Source organism: Chrysemys picta, chromosome 1, assembly GCF_011386835.1.
Source record: "Chrysemys picta bellii isolate R12L10 chromosome 1, ASM1138683v2, whole genome shotgun sequence".
NCBI classification, from domain to species: Eukaryota; Metazoa; Chordata; order Testudines; family Emydidae; genus Chrysemys; species Chrysemys picta.
Window position 1 is genome coordinate 151,149,406 of NC_088791.1, and position 20,144 is coordinate 151,169,549.

Sequence of the window (20,144 nt, forward strand, 5' to 3'; positions counted from 1 at the left end):
GCTCCTCTGCCTCCCAGCAGCAACTGACTCCTGCACCGGGACGGCAGCAGCCTCTCTAGGGAACTTGGAGGACTCAGCTCCACTGCTCCTTTTTTGGGATGGGGTGTAGTAGTACCTTGATGGCATGTATTGGTTTAGGTTGCATATGTAAGGCCTGGTCTACGCTTAAAAGTAAGGTCAACTTAACTAGGTCAGGCATGTGAAAAATCCACACTCGTGGTGCTGAAACTGTGCTGACCTACTTCCTGATGTAGGCGCAGCTATGTCAACAGAAGAATGCTTCCATCAGTGTAGACGCAACTTCCATCAATCTAGCTACCAATGCTCAGGGATGTGGTGTTCTTACAGCCTACACCAATGGAAAACCCCCTTCTATTGGTGTAGGCTGTGTCTATACTATGGGATAAGGCTGGCATAGCTATGGCAATGTCACTATAGACATACCCTAAATTAGCAGTGAAGGTTGAGTAAGGACCTACATAAGGTTTGGTCCTAGCTGAATTGGCACTAATTTGTTTAAAGACAAGAGGCTGATCGTTCCACCTAGCCACATCCCCCACAGAGGATGTCAGATCACAACCACCAAGGCTGCTGGGTCCTAAGCAGTGGAGGAATTGACCAAAAAGTTAGGGAGAACAAAGGAATGGTTCCCCATATGAACTCAGTTCCTGTCTCCCAAAATTGCCCCACTAGCACAATATCCTACATTCATACCACAAAAAGCAAGTGTGTCTGGGGTCCTCAGAGATTATCCATACTTGAAAATTTAGTTGTGCTTTAACATGGGCTAATTAACACATGATAACTCAGCCAACTGCACGTTCTAATGTAGACACTACGCTACACTCCAGCTTGCTGCTGGACAGAAATGTTGGCTCCTAGACACGTTAACATGACTAATGACAATTGTGTCCTGTCTACATTAGAAGTGGCAATCTTGTCAATTAACACATGTGAAAACAACTAAAAAAACAAGTGTAGTGTCACAGGCTGGCTGGCCCTTTAAGGCAAGCTGGGCTCAGCCTTGCTTGTGGCCTAGCAACCCAGTGATAATTAGTGACCCTAGCAGAAGGTGGTATGGAGGTTTCATGATAATAAGTGACCCCAGCTGCAGGGAGGACTATGAATACAGAGCTGAGCACTCCTAATGCCAGTTAGAGCTAAGAGCAGTAGGGGAATAAAGCTAGAGTATTGGGGCTGAGTGCCTGAGAGATGCAGTCTGGTGAGCGTTCAAGGCATAGCATGAAAGGTTAGAGATTACAGAGCCTGGGTAACTCCATGAGCTGGGAGAGTGGAGGAACAGACTAGATGAACTGAAAGGGGCTGAGATTCTGTGTTTAGCTGGGGACAATTGAAGACAGATCTTAGAAAGGGGATGCTGTGCCTGCTGGGAGAGTAGGAGGAGAAAGAAGATGTTTTAAAACTCTGAAGGAGCTAGACCTTAGAGAGGAGGTGCTGTGCCCCCAGTGAGATGCTGTATGTTAATAAACTAGTGCCTGAGAAGGGGGTGCTAAGATAGGACTCAGAGCTTGGCTGTGTATTGAGGAGCTCTGTGGAAGAGAGAAACTGAGGATGGGTGCTGCAGAACCACCCAAGACCAGTAGGGGGCATTGCAACAAGGGCATGCATGTCTGCATGGCAACATGCCTCAAGTCTATGTTCATGACATCGTGTTCTTCCCAGCGCTATGTCTCTTTTCGTCCTTGTGTCCCCCTGCCCTGCCTACTCTGTGTGTTCCCTGTCTGAGCACACTGTGTGTCCCAGTCATGTTTTGTCTCCCCTTTGGGTCCAGTCTAACAGGTGTGTCTGTCCCTATCCTCCCAAAAGTAACTTCTCCCCCACATGCACACAGGAAAGGGAGCTGACTGGTTGTTGCTCTATAAAGGAACTGCTCTGTGCAACAGAAAGGAGCCTGTCCACAGCACTGCAGGCTGGGAGCTTGCTGCTTCATTCAACCACAACACAAGTTACAACGGGGCAGGGACAAAAATCCCCACTGACTAAACAGGATGGAAGGGAGGGAGGGGGTGGAGCATGTCACCATGCCATAATATTCTGGATAACCCAGTTAACCCCTTGATGACTATTCTAGGATAGTCTTCTCGTGGGGCCTTCCTTGCCTCCAGCTAGCTGTGCTGACAAGAGGGGGATGTTGGACTCTTTCTTCTGGCTCCCCTGCCTGGCAGAGCCTAGTGCTACTACCTCTGCATGTCAACTGAGGAGCAGAGCTCTTCCCTCTGCTCATCAGCTGTTAGCCCCACAGGCAGCGAGGGGATGAGGTAGGGCTCAGCTGCTACTTTGGGGCCTGGGACTGCCCTCCTCTACAGGCTCAAAGTTGGGAGGAGGGGGTTAATTGTGGTCCCCCAATCACACACACCTTAAAGTAGGGAAATGTCCTGCACCTACTTATAATTGCACCTATGGCCCTAAGTAACCTCTGGAATCCTTTATTTTTGTTCTCAGAAGGTGCCCATCACCATATCATCTGAGCTAATGTTTTAGATTCCTGACGCCTCTTCCTTGGTGTATCCTTTCATCCACTTCTCTATACTAGCCCATCTTTTTTTCTTTCTCTCTGTTCAGTTCCAAGCCTGGCCAGCTTTAAAATTGACTCAGCTCCATTATAGGCAATACTTGGCACCACAGGCTGAAGCACTGTGAGCAGCATCTCTCCGGGAATGAGAGCACACCAGCGGGAAGGAACCAGAATGAGAGAGCCAGATGTTCTCCTAAGCCCATTGAGTGAGTCAGGATTCAGAGGCTGAGAGAGCGAGCTGTCTGTGTGTCCTGCCTGCAGCATCCGAGACAGAAGCTTCTGTTCTTTTCCATCCCTCCTGGGTGTACTTGTCATGTCTGCCTTGAAAGCAGTGCTAATCTTAACAAAAATGACTGTGGAGCTGCTATTCCACATTTAACAGGCTTTCCCATTCCTCCACGAAAGCTATTTTGAGGGCAGATCTGATGGAGGCTATGGCACCAGCTGAGGGTTTGCCTGTTGTGAGCATGCGATTTGGGGCTTGATTTTCCTCACTTACATTGTTGTAGATCAGCATTAACCCAGTGGAGTTGCATCAGTCTGAGTGAGAGGAAAATTGACCCATGCAGTTGAGCCTGTTCTTTCTTTATGAGATAGTGTAGGGAGGAGGGGGAATGGGCAGTGAAAGGAAGGAGAACTGGAAAGGAGAGATAGTAAGATGTATCTAGAAGAGCAAGAGATGAGTGTCAATCCTATTTTCTTTCTCTGAGTGACCTTGGCACCAAATGCCCTGATCTTCGCTGACCTCGGCTCTTATCATCCCAGGCTTGATGTGACCTTCCTGCTTTCCAAGCTTAAGCTTCTTATTCTATCAGTCACCATTTCCCACCCCCACCTTTTCTTTTATCATATTTTAATGAGCGAAGTGCTTATGCAAATAGGAGGAGGAACCACTTTCCCTGAAAGGGGAAGGAAATTTACCAGATAACCACACAGACAGATTCTGATTTCATTTACATTAGTGTCCCAACATTGGCTTCCATCGAGTTACTCCAGTCTTACACCAAACCTGAGAACAGAATCTGGTCCTTTGCCTCCCCTGACACTGTTCTTCCATGATTGGCCCTGCACCTTATCTTGGGATGGGGCAAAAAAACAGAGGTCCCAATTCATTACCTGACATGCACTTGGTATACTTATTTGCCCCATGCAAAAGAGGTGGAAAATGCTCCCAAATCAGAGTGGTAGGTCATTGCACAGGTGTATAGCTAAATGATGACACAAGGTGCAAGGCAGTCAAGAACCAAGCTCACCATTAGCTAACTGAAACTGGAAGGGGAATTTTAAGTCGCCAGAATCCAACTACCCAGACTTGAATTGGTTCAGAATATGGGGTTACTCAAAGGCTTTTCTTTATTTATGTGCCCTTCTAATAATCATAACACTTGGCATTTGATAACACTTTATATGCTCAAAACACTCTACAAACATTAACTCTTTTTATGATCTATAAAGAAGGGCTGAAAGGACTTTTTTTTTTAAGATTACACTCCCTTCCCTTAGCTGAGGGGTAGCCGTGTTAGTCTGGATCTGTAAAAAGCAACAGAGAGTCCTGTGGCACCTTTAAGACTAACAGATGTATTGGAGCATAAGCTTTCGTGGGTGAATACCCACTTCGTCAGACGCAGTGAGTATTCACCCACGAAAGCTTATGCTCCAATACGTCTGTTAGTCTTAAAGGTGCCACAGGACTCTCTGTTGCTCCCTCCCCTTTGTCTTGCTTTCTGGCCTATGCACCATTTTTGTACCAATTTAATTTATTTATTTTATTTATTTAAGGGGGTGATTTTTAGAGATAGATTGTTACACTGGTAAAAGCCCTAGAATGAACACCATTATACTGGTATAAAGGTGCTTGATATGGCTATCGGGAGTAGCTATACCCATATAAGCACCTTTATACAGATATAATTGAGCCCATAGCATGGAGTTGAATGGCTGTAACTTCTGCTGGCACAGTTAAAGCCATACAACTTTCTAGTGTAGACAAGCCTTTAGTAATATCAAGGGTGTCAAATTTAGTCTCCCCGGTTTTGTTAGTTGCAGTGGTGTTCACTGAGAGCTCTGTCACCTTACTGGAAGGGTGGGTGTGCAATCCTGAAGAATGATTTACATTTTGGGTAAAGGAAACCTGTCATTGCAATTACACACGTGTGGACAGGCCAAGTGAAAATCGAAGGGTGAGATTTTTGTATTGAGCCTCTAAGGGTTTGTCCACACCACAGCTGAGTGAGAGTTGTGATTGCAGCGCATGCAGACGTACCCAAATTAGCTTTTCTCTAGCTACAGGCAGAATACAGGGGGTTTAAGGTACCTTTAAACTGTCTTTGTGTCCTCCTGACTGTGAGCTACCCTGGAGGCTGGAGTGGCCGCAGCATAATTTAGATGGTTGGGGGTGCGAGGTGTTACCTAAATTATGGCAGCTTCTCGGGGCTGCCTTGTGGGCTGCAGCACTGCCCAAAATCTCCCCAGGACTGTGTTGTGCAGCTCATCCCCTGACATGCCCCTCCCATCCCCAACACACCGCCAGGGCTTGAGAGGGAGTCCTTGGGAAGCAGCTTTATGGACGCCTTCCTCAGTTCCTGTGCTGGGGAAATTCTTTGCCAGCCAGAACTGGGGCTTTTGGACAGGGGCACTGGAACCAGTTTTCTAGTAGAGGTGCTGAAAAGCATTGAACAAAACTGCAAACCCTGTATATGATGGGCCCTGTACTTCAACCCAGGGATTCTGCCACACCCCCAGTGCCCCTAGTTCCAGTGCCCCTGCTTTTAGAGCCCTTTACATTGTGCCGGCATTTTTACCTGCGCTTGAGGATCTCACCCAAAGAGTTTTAACAGTCTAACTAAAATTCCCTGGCTCTCTCAGTTCAACCTTCACTTTTGTGACCCTTATGATACCAGTTCTCCAGTCACCATCAAGTCTTCCAGGGCAGAGACCTGAATTTCAAATGTAAACAAACAACAAAACAAGCCAAAAATACATTTATTTTCAAATGTTATTTCACATCACTAAGAGAAAGCAAACAGGGTCTGAGGCCAATTTGATTTCCTGTTCAGGTCACCTATAACACCCCTCTTGTTGTGAAAAGTGCCCCTAGGATCTTTAGAGTTATAGCTTAAGTTGTGCCTGGGGAAGAGATGCACATGTGTGTAAATAGGTGACACTACAAGCTAACTTTGCACTCCGTCCTTACCTGAGTAGTGTTTTTTCTTCAGTGGGGAGTGTGTGCTCACCACTATGAGCCCTGTACCATTGGGCCTCAAATTGGTACTTGGGAGAAGGCAATTGATAAATATGAGAAATACCTAAGGCCTAAAACGTATCAGCTGGTGTGTGGTTACTCCCTACAGCAGCAGTTCCCAACCAGGAATCCACTGCCCCCCTAGGGGGACACAAACAGCTTTCAGGGGGGCTGTTGAGCAGGGCCAGTGTCGGACTCGCTGGGGCCCAGAGCTGGAGCCCCAAGCCCCACTACCTGGGCTGAAGCCAAAGCCTGATCAACTGAGCTTCATGGGGCCCTCTGTTGCGTGGAGCCCCAGGCAATTGCCCTGCTTGCTACCCCCTAACCCTGGCCCTGGCTTTTATATGCAGAAAACCAGTTGTTGTGGCACAGGTGGGCTGTGGAGTTTTTATAGCATGTCGGGGGAGGGGGGGTCAGAATGAAATAGGTTGAGAACCCCTACCTCACAGTCTGAGTCCCCTGACTCAGATGGTAGAGATTTCAAGCACTTCCCTCCAGCAGGGTGAAGAGATCTATCCAAAGTGTCAGAAAAGCTTTTCATTTCCCCCCCCCCCAGGTTTTATATGAACCCACCCATTCTGACCTGGAAATGGGCCACCATCCCTTGGGGGTGATGGCATTAGTAATGAGAGCACACTGACTGCTAGCTCATATAGACAACATAGCTTCCTTTCATACATTCCTCTTCCAGGAGACTGAAATGCACACTACTTACAGATAGCCCACCCCCCAGCCCCAACCAATAATATGCACTCCTGACCCTCTCCAGCTGCCCTCTTGATGTGCATTTGTGTATGTCTGCTATAGATGACCTGTGTAAAACTCTATTGGTTTTACAGCTGTGGCAGATTAATAGAGCCCTGAAAATCTGCAGATATCCGCTTCATATCCGTGGACCATTTTTGCAGATAGTGGATCGGATGCGGATACAACCGCGCAGGGCTCTACTCACCGGCGGTGTCTGGCCCACGGCATCCGGCTTGGACAGCCCAGGGGGTGCAGTGTGCTCGGGGCCAGCAGCAGCAGCCAGTGGCTGAGGCTGGGCAGCAGGTCGTAGTCGGGGCTGTCCAGCACGCACTCCCCATGCTGGTTCCTGGCCAGCGTCAGCATCTCCACCATAGCCAGGCCCTGCAGCCACGGGTTTTGGAGTGGGTGGGGCCCCAGCACCCCACCTCTCCGCCCCACTGTGATGCAACATGCACTGCTGCTGCCATGTGCGGTCGCTCATGAGCCCCGGGAGCAGCATGTGATGCAACGGCCCTTCTCCCATAGGGTTACCATACGTCTGGATTTTCCCGGACATGTCCGGCTTTTTGGTCCTCATATCCCTGTCCGGGAGGAATTTCCAAAAAGCCGAACATGTCTGGGAAAATAGGGAGGCGTGGTAAGGGGACCGCCTCCTCCCTGGGCTCCAACTTTCCCGGCTCCCGCCACTCTCCACCGCGCACCGGGGCCGAAGCAACTTCCCCAGCGCAGCAGCAGCTGGAGCCCAGGGGGCGGGAGGGAGGAGGGGGAATCCAGCGTGCTCAGGGGAGGGGGCGGAGTTGGGGCGGGGACTTTGGAGAAGGGATGGGGTTGGGGCGGGGGCAGGGCTGGGTAAGGGGCGGAGTTGGGGCGGGGCCTAGGCGGGGAAGGGGTGGGGCCGGGGCCCCGTGGAGTGTCCTCTTTTTTCAGTATTGAAATATGGTAACCCTATGATCCCAGTCCCCTCTCCACGCTGCCCCTTCTCCTCAAGACACCACCCCCACGCTGCCCCTTACCTCCAGTCCCCACCCTCATGCTGCCTCTTCCCTGCAAGACCCCGCCCCCTCACTCGCCCCTTCCCCCCCCCTTTGCTGCTGCAGGTGCAGATACAGGTAAAAGTCAGCTAGTGGCCAGGCTGTCCTTAGGATTTATGTGGCCCTACGCACTATTATTAAACTGGTGCCCTTATGCCCGACTTGGGGCACAGCCACCAGCCCCGCCTGCAAACCCCCAGAAGGCCCCCCCCATTGCTGACACACACTGAACTTCGTATGCAGTAGGCCTGCGGCAGCCTGGGCTCGCAGCTCTGGGTGGGGAGGGATGAGGCAGCAAAGGACACCAAGCAGCCTGGCCTGCCTCATGGCGGCGGAGAGTAACAGTTCCCTGCAGAGGCCCCCGTACCCTCTCCCTCACGCAGAATGTGCCACGCCGGCGCGTTCGACTCTGTGAATACAGCCCCTGCCTAAGGAGACTTCAGCGTGCGCTCGGTGTGCGGGAGCCTACCCGTTCTTACCTGCTGTCCTCGTGGTGCCCTACGCACCCGCCTAAGGACAGCCCTGGCTAGTGGATCACAGGTCAGACCATGGGTTGATTCTGGTGGATGTGGATCCACATTTTAGTATCTGTGCAGGGCTCTACAGATTAACTGTGCTGTAAAGTAATCTGAGGTGAGTGCATATGTATTTATATAGTTATATGCACTTTGTTAACCTTTGGGTAAATATTTTCTGTAAATAGGGGAGAGAGTGGAGACAGAGGCTCATAGGTAAAGGGTCCCCCTGTTCTTTTAAGATAACTATCCCCTCAGACCTGACAAACTCACTACACCAAACACAAGTCTTGCAGGATATTTATCCATAAAAAGTGATATGTAAGGTATCTACAGAAAGCTCATAACTTATTAAGATTTATAATCGTTGTGAGATGTATGTATGGGTAATATTTAAGGAATAATGTATTTCTATTGAAAGTATGCTTTATGGACTTGGAGTAAAAATTAGTCACCAGGGGATAATATGTCTCAGGGAGTTGTCACTCTCGCCCTGCTGAGCCAGTGATGCAGTGCAAATCTCAATTGTCTAGCCTTGCTCCATCCCAAGACTTTAGAGGGAAAACCATTAGAGACAACAGCAAACAATCAAAACCTCTTGAAGATAAAAAGGAACTTTACAACAAGACAGAGGTTCATCCTGTCTAGGAATAGAAACAAAGTACTGTTTCACTATAACACAGAGGAATGGGAGGTGCTCTGTATCCTCTCACTGCAAAGACATCTTGAAGAGCCAAGTGTTTTCATGAAAAATTGAATCCCGCTTCCTATATTGCCAGGCAGCTCTCCAGCAGACAGAACTTGGGGGTGGGGGGAGAAACCTACTTTATTAGATAGGAAAGGTAACTATTACTGAGTGTAGACTCAGGTTTGCATGTTAAGATTTTGTTTTGTATTGTAACCATTTGTTTCTGCCACCCTCTCTTGTTTCTAGTTAAATCTTTATTCTTTCTTTAACAAACCCACTTTTGTGGTGTTATAAGTGTTCACAGATATCAGGAATGGCAATATACAAAAACCTGTAGGAGAACACTTCAACCTCCCTGGCCACACAATAGCAGATGTAAAGGTAGCCATCTTACAGCAAAAAAACTTCAGGACCAGACTCCAAAGAGAAACTGCTGAGCTCCAGTTCATTTGCAAATTTGACACCATCAGATCAGTATTAAACAAAGACTGTGAATGGCTATCCAACTACAGAAGCAGTTTCTCCTCCCTTGGTGTTCACACCTCAACTGCTAGCAGAGCACCTCACCCTCCCTGATTGAACTAACCTCATTATCTCCATACTGATTTATACCTCTGGAAATTTCCATTACTTGCATCTGAAGAAGTGAGGTTCTTACCCACAAAAGCTTATGCTCCCAATACTTCTGTTAGTTTTAAAGGTGCCACAGGACCCTCTGTTGCTTTTTTGTAGATTCAGACTAACACGGCTACCCCTCTGATACTTGACACAAGTGCTGTGTTTATAGGAGCGGTAGTTTAAGGTTAAACTGAGTACACTGTTCCTTTTGGGGTAGGGGATCTGGGATTTCTGTGAGTAGCCAGTGTCAAGGGCTGGATATCACAGAGGAATGTTTCAAAGGAATGTGGGGACTGGGGTGCACCTCATTAACCTGCAAGGTGAAGACAGGGCTGGCCTAGCCCAGAGTGCTTGAGTGGTTAACAGGCTGGTGGTGGTAGGGAGCTAACACTCAGCCACCAAAGTAAGGCTACCTCTCGCTAGAGCAGTGGTTCTCAAAGTTTTGTACTGGTGACCCCTTTCACATAGCAAGCCTCTGAGTGTGACCTCCCCTTATAAATTCAAAACACTTCAAAATATATAACACCATTATAAATGCTGGAGGCAAAGCGGGATTTGGGGTGGAGGCTGACAGCTCGCAACTCCCCATGTAATAACCTCATGATCCTCTGAGGGGTCCTGACCCCCAGTTTGAGAACCCCTGCACTACAGGCAGGCAAATCACAGTCCTGGGTACTCTGGTATCCATCACACAGTGCTTTGAAAAGAAAACAGAGGTTTGTTTTGCAGGGCCAAATGTAATGGTTGCCAGCCTAGAAAGAGGCATCGATCAGTGCAGATGGGCTGAGTGACTGTGGATAGTAGGGAATAAAGGGCAGTGTGAGGGGGCCCTGTGGGAGCTCTGCATGAGTGTGGTGGTTGTAAAGCACCTTCTTTGAGCTTGTTTCATGTCGGTGTTTCTACAGCTTCATGAGCTCCCCATAGGTATCCCCTCACCCCATGGGATAGGCAGGTGCAGGGGCATTTCATTCCAAGTGTCCCCCTGGAGCCTCACTTCACTGCTCTTACCCTGCAGGTGTGAGAAGAACGGGACATACAGATTGGGATGGCCATTCCCCTCCACAACCCTCATGGCATCAGCAAAATAACTATTGTTTCACCTTACTCCTCTCCTTCACCTCCACCTGCTTCAATGGCTAAATTTCTCCCTTTCTCCAGCTGGATTCCCCTCTGTCCCAGGACTATGTCAGCCATGTTCACACTCACTGTTTACTCAGCCCAGCACTTATTCTCACAGCTCTGCAAAGTCACCTCAGTCCTGTCCCTCAGTGACCCTTCTAGCCAGGAGAAGACAAAGAGGACTCCCTTCTCTGAGCTAATTCCAGCCCCTTGCTACAGGGCTGTTTGATCCTCCCGTGAGAAAGGAATGATGGTGCTTGTCTTAGGAAGTGTCTTAACTCATTCTCCCAGTTTTCAATCAAACTCCACATATTGGGTCAGATCCTCGGCTGGTCTAAATTTGTATCACTGAAGTCAGTGGAGATATACCGATTTACACCAGTTGAGGATATGGTCCATACCTTTTAAAGATGTATCCCCACACCTATCTCCCAGGCAGCTGAGCACAAGTAGTGATGTCTAGTGGTCAGAACAGAGGCCTGGGAGACACGACCCCTGTGTTCTATTCACTGTGTGAACCCAGACAAGTCCCTGCTGCTCTCTGGGTCTCAGTTTTTCCACCTTTACAGTGTTACTTACCTCTTGGGTGAAGCCTACTACAGAAGCGCAAAGTGATACATGTTTTCATTCTGCTTCCCTCTCCCCACCACTCATCTCGCCACCACACTCCCTCCGTGTTGCCACTCCACCAACCTGGAGAACCACCCATCGCTGATGGGATGGACAGCTAGACCTTCTCGAGAGAGCCACTCCTGTTGCTCTACAGGCAAGGCAGGACCCCAGGGCTTAAGGGTGGTAAACAGAGGGGCAGCTGAGTTGTTCCCTTTCACTTCCCACTTGACTCAAGTATTTGCATCACATCTATGACCTAACCAAACTGCCTAGGGCATCCAGGGCCAGATTCTCTGATCTCAGTCACACTGGTGTAAATTGGGAAGAGAAGAGAAGAGAAGAGAAAAAGAGGTGGAAGAAGGGAGAGGAAGAGTTTTATTGCGAAAGCAGGTTCCAGCTACATGGCTAGTAGTAACCAAGGCCATGCCTATACTACGGGGACTACAGCGGCACAGCTACAGTTCTGCAGCTCTGCCCACAGAACCCTGTAGTATAGACCCAGCCTATAGCGACAGAAGGGTTTTTTTTAATGTCACTGTAGGAATACTGCCTCCCAAAGTGATGGTGGCTAGGTTGATGGAAGCATTCTTCTGTCCACACAGTGGCATCTATAGCAGGAGTTAGGTTGGCATAGCTACATCGGGGTGTGAATTTTTCACAGCCCTGAGCCCTATAGTTATGTCAACCTGTTATCAAACTGTCTGTACTGGGCTATCTTGATTAGCACTTCAAAAGTTTTTTTTCTCTTACTTACTTGGCCTCTCAGAGTTGGTAAGACAACTCCCACCTTTTCATGCTCTCTGTATGTGTGTATATATATCTCCTCAATATATGTTCCATTTATATGCATCCGAAGAAGTGGGCTGTAGCCCACGAAAGCTTATGCTCTAATAAATTTGTTAGTCTCTAAGGTGCCACAAGTACTCCTGGTTTTTTTGCGGATACAGACTGACACGGCTGCTACTCTGAAACCTGAGTTTTAAGTGTAGACCAGGCCTGAGTCAGGTGGAACACAAAGCAGATAGCTGAGCATATGTCTCTGAGCAAGCTGGGGAAGGGCTACGGAGCAAGGTAGCTAGAAGGCTGAGGGGTGCTCAGAAGCAGACGACTGCTGAGATCTTGGTATCTGCTTTGACTAGTTCAGACTATCACGTCTGACATGCACAAACACATTGGATTTTTTCAGCTTTCATACCTCTCCCAGCCACAGATCACATTTCAATATTGAATATTTCCTTTGGTCTTCCTGTACAGCGACGGGGATTGTCCTGTGAACTCCTCTTCTCTCTGTGACAGGGCAGAGAAGAGTGGGTGGGGGAAGAGAATGACAGCTACAGATGGGAGAAGCAGTGGTAGGAGGTCCCTCGCTAGAGGAGGGATGGGAGAAGCAGGTACTTAGCCCATAACACAGCAGTCCCCAAACTTTTCCAGGTTGCATCCCCCCTTACCCTTATCTTTTCCCCTCTCCCCCCTGCCCCAAGCCAGGGCCGGGAGCATGGCCACAGCTTCCAGGGAGGAAAGGCGGGAGGCGGACGGGGGAAGGGGGCCAAGGCTGGGACCGCAGCTGGGGGCGGGGCTGGGGCCGGGGCCGGGGCCGGGCATGGAGCCACAACTGGGGGCCAAGGGTGCGGGCAGGGCCGGAGCAGAGCTGTGAGCAGAGTGGGGCTGGATGGTGCTTCCTCCCCCTCACCCCCATGGGGGCTGGCCCAGGCCCCGCTGGGCCCCCCAAACATTCCCCTGCACCCTCCTAGGGGAGTGCACCCCACAGTCTGGGGACCTCTACCATATGAGGTAATCATTTTGGCTTCAGTTAAGCATCTGGAGTTTCAGCCTAATTGAGATTCACTTGTTAAGGCCTTCTGCCTCACTCACTCCTTCACTTTATCCACAATGCCAAACTGAACTATACCAGTATAAACCCTCTTTGCACCAGTGCAGCCTACCTCCATGAGGGGTTTGTACCACTGTAACTCAGTCAATGCCGATACATCAGTGCCCATTTTTTTAATGTAGCCACGGCCCGATTCTTCACTGCCTTGCACCTGGTGTGTAATTAACTCCTGTGCGCAGTGGATTTAAAATGCCACCATTTGGACTTGGTCACATTTTACATTCATTTTGCACAGGTGTAAGTGACACACAAGATGCAAGGCAGTGGAGGATCAGGCCCAATGTGTACATTACATCATAGGCCCACTGTGACCTCAGTTAGGCCCAGAGACTTTGAAGGCATTTTTGCCAGCTTTTACCAGGCTTAGTCCTGGGTGAATTTTGCTTGACAGGCCCATGGTCTGTATCTGGTCTATGCTACTATGTTCATAAGCATCTTACATGTTAACGTCAGAAGGGATCGTTCTGATCATCTAGTCTGACCTCCAGCATAACACAGCCCAGAGAACCTCACCCAGTGACTCCTATATCAAGCTCATAACTGTTTGAGTTGGAACATATCTTTAGAGCAACATCCAGTCTTGATTTATAGACTTCCAGTGATGGAGAATCCGCCATCTCCCTAGGTAAATGTTAGAACAGTCCATGCAACTACTCAGTCCTGGACTTTTCTAGCACTGCTTTATGCATGTTTCTGCAATCAGAGGCTCCTTTAGCCTCCCCAACAGATCACAGCCCCCTGTGAATGGAATATATTATGCAAGAGCAGGGTAATGGGGAAGGAAGGGAGGGGAAGGGCCAATTAAAACTAGAAACCCTGGAACAATTAAAATCAGGTGATTGACAGAGCCGGCAAGACTTGTTGACTGCAGGAAGATAACCTGTTTGTGAATGCAGTCCCATTTTATCTCCCACCAATTAAATTAAGTTCTCTTTGGCCTCCAGATTTAAAAAAAAAAAAACTAAATAAACATTGTTATGCTGCATACATCTTAATACTTCTAATCTTCTGACTAGCAGAGCAAAAAATTAATATCCTCCTGTCTCCGTAAGAGGGAAACCAGAGATGCCATTGGGAGGAGGAAGCAGGAAAAGATGAGCAACCAACCTCCCAGAGTATTTAAGTACAAATATGTGTGACTGCAGAAACAGAGGCCAAATACACCTCTCAGTTACAGAGATGCTTGGGGAAGAACTCAAATAATGGTGGGGAGAAGAGGTGGTGTTATGTCGCCCTTTCACTCCTTTCCCTCTAATCTTGTGGACAGCTAGGTTGTTTGGCCCTGGTGCGACTAAGAGCAGCCTCGGGGCTGCTGTAAATGACCAGCTCCTGGTGATGGCTCCCTAGAGGCCATTCTGCTGGTATACAGCTGCCAAAGTGCAAGGTGAGCTGGACGTGTCACCCAAACTCTACTGGGATTCCCCCTACAATGCAGACAGCAGGAGTGAGTGGAATAGAGTTGGCTAGTCTAGCTTTATACCACCCACGTATTCCCCCGTATAAAAGGACTCCCCAGCTAGCTGTATCAGACAGCTTTTTCCCCTCTTTGTGCTGCCGGAGCATTGCAAAAAGGAAGGAGTGGGACTGAGGATCTGGCCCACAGTGTATCAATTCAGAGTAACTCCACTGTAATCTGTAGAGTAACTCCAGGTTGACACTGGTATAAATGAGACCAGAAGGAGGCCTTTAATGTACATGGGCCTAATGCGCCTGTTTCTGATCTCCTTCCCACTCACATACAATCTGGAGTAACGCCACAGAACTCAGTAGAGTTACACTGGTGTAAAGCTATGAAAGCACAACAGAATCGGATGTAAGGGGCTTGATTCCCTTGTCTTGTGCCTAATGGACTCTTACACCTATGCAAAATGGGTGTAGAACACTGCCAGGTGAGAGCAGTGGGGTTTTACACCTTATTTGCACTGATGTAAAATGGTTCAAGGCTGAGGAGGATGAGGCTCAAAGTGTATAAATACAGAAGCTGATGCTGGGTGCCCCAAATGCAGGCTATCCTTAAAGTCAGAGCTTTTCCCAATTCCCTCTGTTTCCATCACCTGTAGATGTGCTACCAAGTGAGCATTCAGCAGGACTCGCTGCGGAGCCCACACATATCCACAGATGGAAGAGAGGAAGTGGCTGATTTTACATGATCTGAGAGAGACAGGGCATGTGCTGCTCTCCCTCACAGCGGACAGCAAACACAGGCAGTTCTTTAAAAAAATAAATAAATAAAAATCAGCAAATGCCTCCGCAGCCTGCTTCCCCCGGCCCCACCTTGCTTCCTCACAGCCTATTTGAAGCTCTTTGGAGTCATCTGTGGCATGTGTGATCAGCTGTGCACTCGGTGCTCTCTCTAAGGTGCAGCTAGCTCACCTCAAAACAGCTCTGCTTTCATTCCTGGGGCCCTGCCTGGGACTTGGAGAGCACAAACAAGATGGCTTTCCACCTCCCCTCCCCTCCCTGCCCAGGTTTCCCATTCTGAGTCGCAGCTTGTGCCATAGAAAAACATTGTCAAATACGCTCTGGAGTAGCTGCCTGGCTCCTGCTCCATCTCTGCTGCAAAGACATATGGTCACCACATGAAACAGCATGTCAGTCTCTTGGGACCTGATTCTCCATTGCTTTGTGTCCTGTGTAGTGAGAATGGCAGGGTTTTACACTCACAACATGCAGGGATAAATGATTTACATAAGGGGCCTGATTCTTAGCTACCTTAAGGCCCCTATAAACTGCTCTGCCGCCAGAAAGGGGACTTAAAGTGAACAGAAAGAGCCCCCTGAGAACACTGCCTGTGCAGAGGGCAAGCCTGGCCTGTGGAGAGCTGTAAGGGCATGAAGCCCTGGCCCAGGGGCAGATGAGGTGCACAGTTGAAGTGCATTGCCCTAAGTGGACTGAGCATGCCCTCAGAATACAGGAAGCACAAAGTTTCAGGCCACTTTACATTCCCCTGCGTCAAATTCAGGAAAGGAGTATCTGCCAGTTGGGCCCATGGTGCCAGGCTGTGGAGAAGCACGTCTGCAGTCTTGCCTGCTGTACGTCAGTGGCCTGCTCCCTGTAGCGAGAGGGGAAAAGGTCTGTGGACTTGCAGGTAAAACCCAGGACACAAGGAGGCAGAGAATCTGGATTCTAATCCAGGCTTTGCTGCAGACTCACTGTGTAAACTTGGGCAAATCACTTCCTCTCTCTGTGCCTCATTTTTCTTAAGGGGAAAATAAGGAGAATATACCAGTCCCCTACCTTGCATGGGGGTTGCAAGGCTGAATCCATTAATGAACAGTATGGTTACTGGTGGGCCTTTGACAGCTGGCATAGTTTAGAGCAGTGCTTCTCAAAGTCGGGCTGCCGCTTGTTCAGGGAAAGCCACTGGCGGTCCGGGCCAGTTTGTTTACCTGCTGCGTCCTCAGGTTCAGCCGATCGCGGCTCCCACTGGTCGCGGTTCGCCGCTACAGGCCAATGGGGGCTGCGGGAAGGGCGGCCAGCACATCCCTCGGCCCACGCCGCTTCCCGCAGCCCCCATTGGCCTGGGATGGCGAACTGCGACCAGTGGGAGCCGCGATCGGTCGAACCTGCGGACGCAGCAGGTAAACAAACCAGCCCGGACCACCAGGGGCTTTCCCTGAACAAGCGGCAGACCGGCTTTGAGAAAGCACTGGAGGTTTCTGTAAACTACACAGTGTGTGTGTGTGCGCGCGTGCACGCGCTGGAGTGGTATTGGAACTGTGGAGCACAAACAGCAATTTTGTGTGCAGTGGTTCTTGGTGATATGAACCATGCCGTGGTGTCCTCATCAGTGCCTTTGGAAGACTGTCTCAAGGAGCTCACTGTCGGGATAGTTTACCTGATATTCAGCTTAAGTGGTCCTTTGTTTAATTTCATCCCATATCCTTAACTAGACTTTCTTGGACCAGACTGTCACTACCGCTGCATCTCTTTTGAGCCTCTTTCCACATTTCTAGTTGCACATTCTTCCCTACCCTTTGATTTATTTATTTTTTCATGTATTTTTTCCATTGAAATATAAATCTGGTCTGAGCCACAGAAATTGGTGTTGGATCCAAAGTTTCTCAAAGTTCAGGAATCTTTTAATCCAAAATTTTGGTTTAAGCCCTTTTGTGTTAACACACACACAAACACGCACAAAGAAAAACATCCTGTGTGGGATTTGTAGTAGCACTTAGCACTGGCCTAATTTTGTGCTAGTTGAAACAAATGGTAAAACTCTGACCAACTTGAATGGAAGCAGAGTTAGATCAACATTGAGCCCCTTTGAAAATCCCATTCAATATGCAAAACAATCTACATTAATAAATTGTTGAGGTGTTGGTTTTAGTAATTAATCAATCACATGGTGATTTTCTTATCCCAATGGCACCTCTTTGTTCCTAAATTAAAACCAACAGAATTTTAAAAAAGCTAATTTGCTTTTCACCATTTCTGTATGTTTGTTTACTTTCTGCACCACTCAGCTTGGACAGTGGAACTATACTGGTCATTTTTGTTAGGCTTTTCCATACACATAGAGCAGCCATACGCTTGCAGTTTGAATGACTTTTAGCTTACCTTAAGGAAAACAGCAAAACAAAAAAGCACAAAGGTAAATTCTCAATGAGAGAGAGCAGAGTGTGTCTCCTTCCTGACATGCTGCACCACTCTGCCTTACAAAATGGCAGCTGTCACGGCAGACAAATGCCTTGGAAATTTACAGTGCGCTATAGAAAATATAATTTCATAGTAGTTAAACAGCTACATACAGCACAAGTGTCATTCTGTAGCTCAATCCCTGCATCTGATTGATCTGCTCTCTGTATACAACCCTAAGTAGGGTGACCATATTTCCCTATGCTGAATACGGGACACCTGGTAAAATTACTTGTATTCAAGCGAGTTCAACAGCAATCAATTGTACAAACGTTCAAATTAACATCAAGTTCATTGAGCCCCTGTTAAAAAGGCTTATCTTTAAGGCTTTGGAGTTCCCATGGGGAAGAGTGACACCCCCCGCCCCACACACACACACACACGGGGAGGGTTGACACATACACTCTTCCATATACCTCTCTCACACAGGGGAGGGGGTGTGACCTACCGACCCCACCCTCCCTGCCCAGCACTCTCCGCCCTCCATGCCTGGCTGGGCCCCCGGGATGGACCCCTCTCCTGGTACCTGGCACCGCATCTTCCCGAGGCAACATGTTGGGGATCATGCAGGGTCAAATGTCCCTCTCCCCATATTTCTGCCAGGGCTCACACCAGAATGTGGTCAGCAGCAGCCTTTTGGCACTGTGTGGGAGGGAAGGGACCGGAGCTGCTTCCAGCCACAGGGAGGTGGTGATGGTGGTGGAGGGGGGATGAAGAGATGACCTGGCCTGTGTCTTTGCAGAGCTCATCTCTTGCCATCCCCCACCTCTCCTGTGTGGCTGGAAGCAGCTTGTCCCTTCCTGTCCACACAGTGTCAAAAGGCAGCTAACACCTCCAGGCTGCTGCTCACCACCAACATAACCCAGCCGCCTCCAGTCCTCTGGCTACAGTGTGGGCAGGAAGGGGTTAAGCCTTAAGGATGCATTTTGCAGCAAGGCCCGGAGAATCTGACTGCAGGGGCATCAGCGAACTTGACCAGAGAAGTGGCTCAACAGAGGAGGGCATCTAGGAGACGGAGCAGCCCTGTGCTGCCTGGGGGCAGGACCCGGGGGGGGTGGAAGGGGCGAAGAGGATTCTAAGCTCCTGCCCCAAGGGCTGCTGTGGACTCTACAGGTTCGGGCTGTGAACAAGCTGGAAATCACATCCCCCTGCCACGCCAGAGCTTAGCTAAAGCAAGGAGAGGCTTCCCTGTGCCAGCGCTGTGCAGGGCTTTGGCACATGCAGGGCTCGGCTTCTCCTGGCCAGTGCCCTGGGCCGGAGAGTCTTGGCCTTTCTGAGGGCACTGGCCCAGCCAGAGGCAATGGGGGAAGGAAGGAGCCTGCTGGCCAGGCTGTTGGTGAGCTCAGCACGCCGACCAGAGGCTGGTTCTCTGCACAGTGCTGGAAGCAGGATGTGCCTCACCAAGGGGGGATATGGAGAAGCCACGGGGCTAGGGGGTGAAGGGGCAAATCAGAGAGAGGAGAGTGAGAGGGGGAAGCATGTAAAGGGCCGATGGGTGGGTGGCAGAGGAGACATGTAACCAGCTGGCACCTGCCTGCACTCACCAACCACTGCAACTTGCAGAGCGCAGCCAGTGCCAGCCAAAAATAGGACAGGCAAAGATGCAGCATGCCACTCTCCTTGCTGTTCAGTCTGTGCAGCCCCTGCTGTGTGGCATCTCTCGGCCAGGGGCCCTGCTGCTGGCCGAGAGATGCCACACAGCAGGGGCTGCACAGACTGAACAGCAAGGAGAGTGGCATGCTGCATCTTTGCCCCGCCACCAGCCTTGCACACCTACTCCCATCGTCGCCCACTGGACCCCCCCCTCGCCACTGAGGGGTGGGCAGCTGGCGAGCAGGGATCCAACCAGCAGTACTGATTGGGGGGGGGGACAGAAAATATGGGACAATTTGCCTGTTTTTAAGAAAAAGACAGGACACATGCAGGAGGGCTTAAATATGGGACTGTCCCTTTAAGAATGGGACATCTGGTCACCCTAACCCTGGGGCAGGGGGGGGGGGGGGGGCGTCAGGGAAAGGGAAATGGCCATATGACACTTTTCCACAAAACTCCTGATCCTTGGGCCAACCGGGGTCAGTTCAGTTCCAGGAGTAAGCAAGAGCAGCCTAAGGGCTGCTCTAACTCATGAGATCTGGTACAGGTCCCCAGGAGGCCATTATGCTGTCTGTGGATTGCTAACGCACAGCAGCACTCTCCCTCAGTACACCCCCAAAGCTGATGTGAGGGGCAGTAAGGGGTGGCACAAAGTCAGCTATGCAAGCTTTACACCAGCTGGCGATTTTGTGGGAGAGTCATCAGTTGCCTGTTTAAGGGCAAAGGGAGTATACACAGGCCAGGATCTGACCTTTTTCCAGTCACTTTTCCTTCATGTGGTTATGCCCTAGCTCAGTGCTGCTGTAATGTGATTTTAAAACAAAACAAACAAACATGTTTCTTCTAACTTTTTTTGGATATGTCATTTCTATTCAGATGTGGTTTTATAGCCCCCAGCCCACCTCTCTTTCCCTG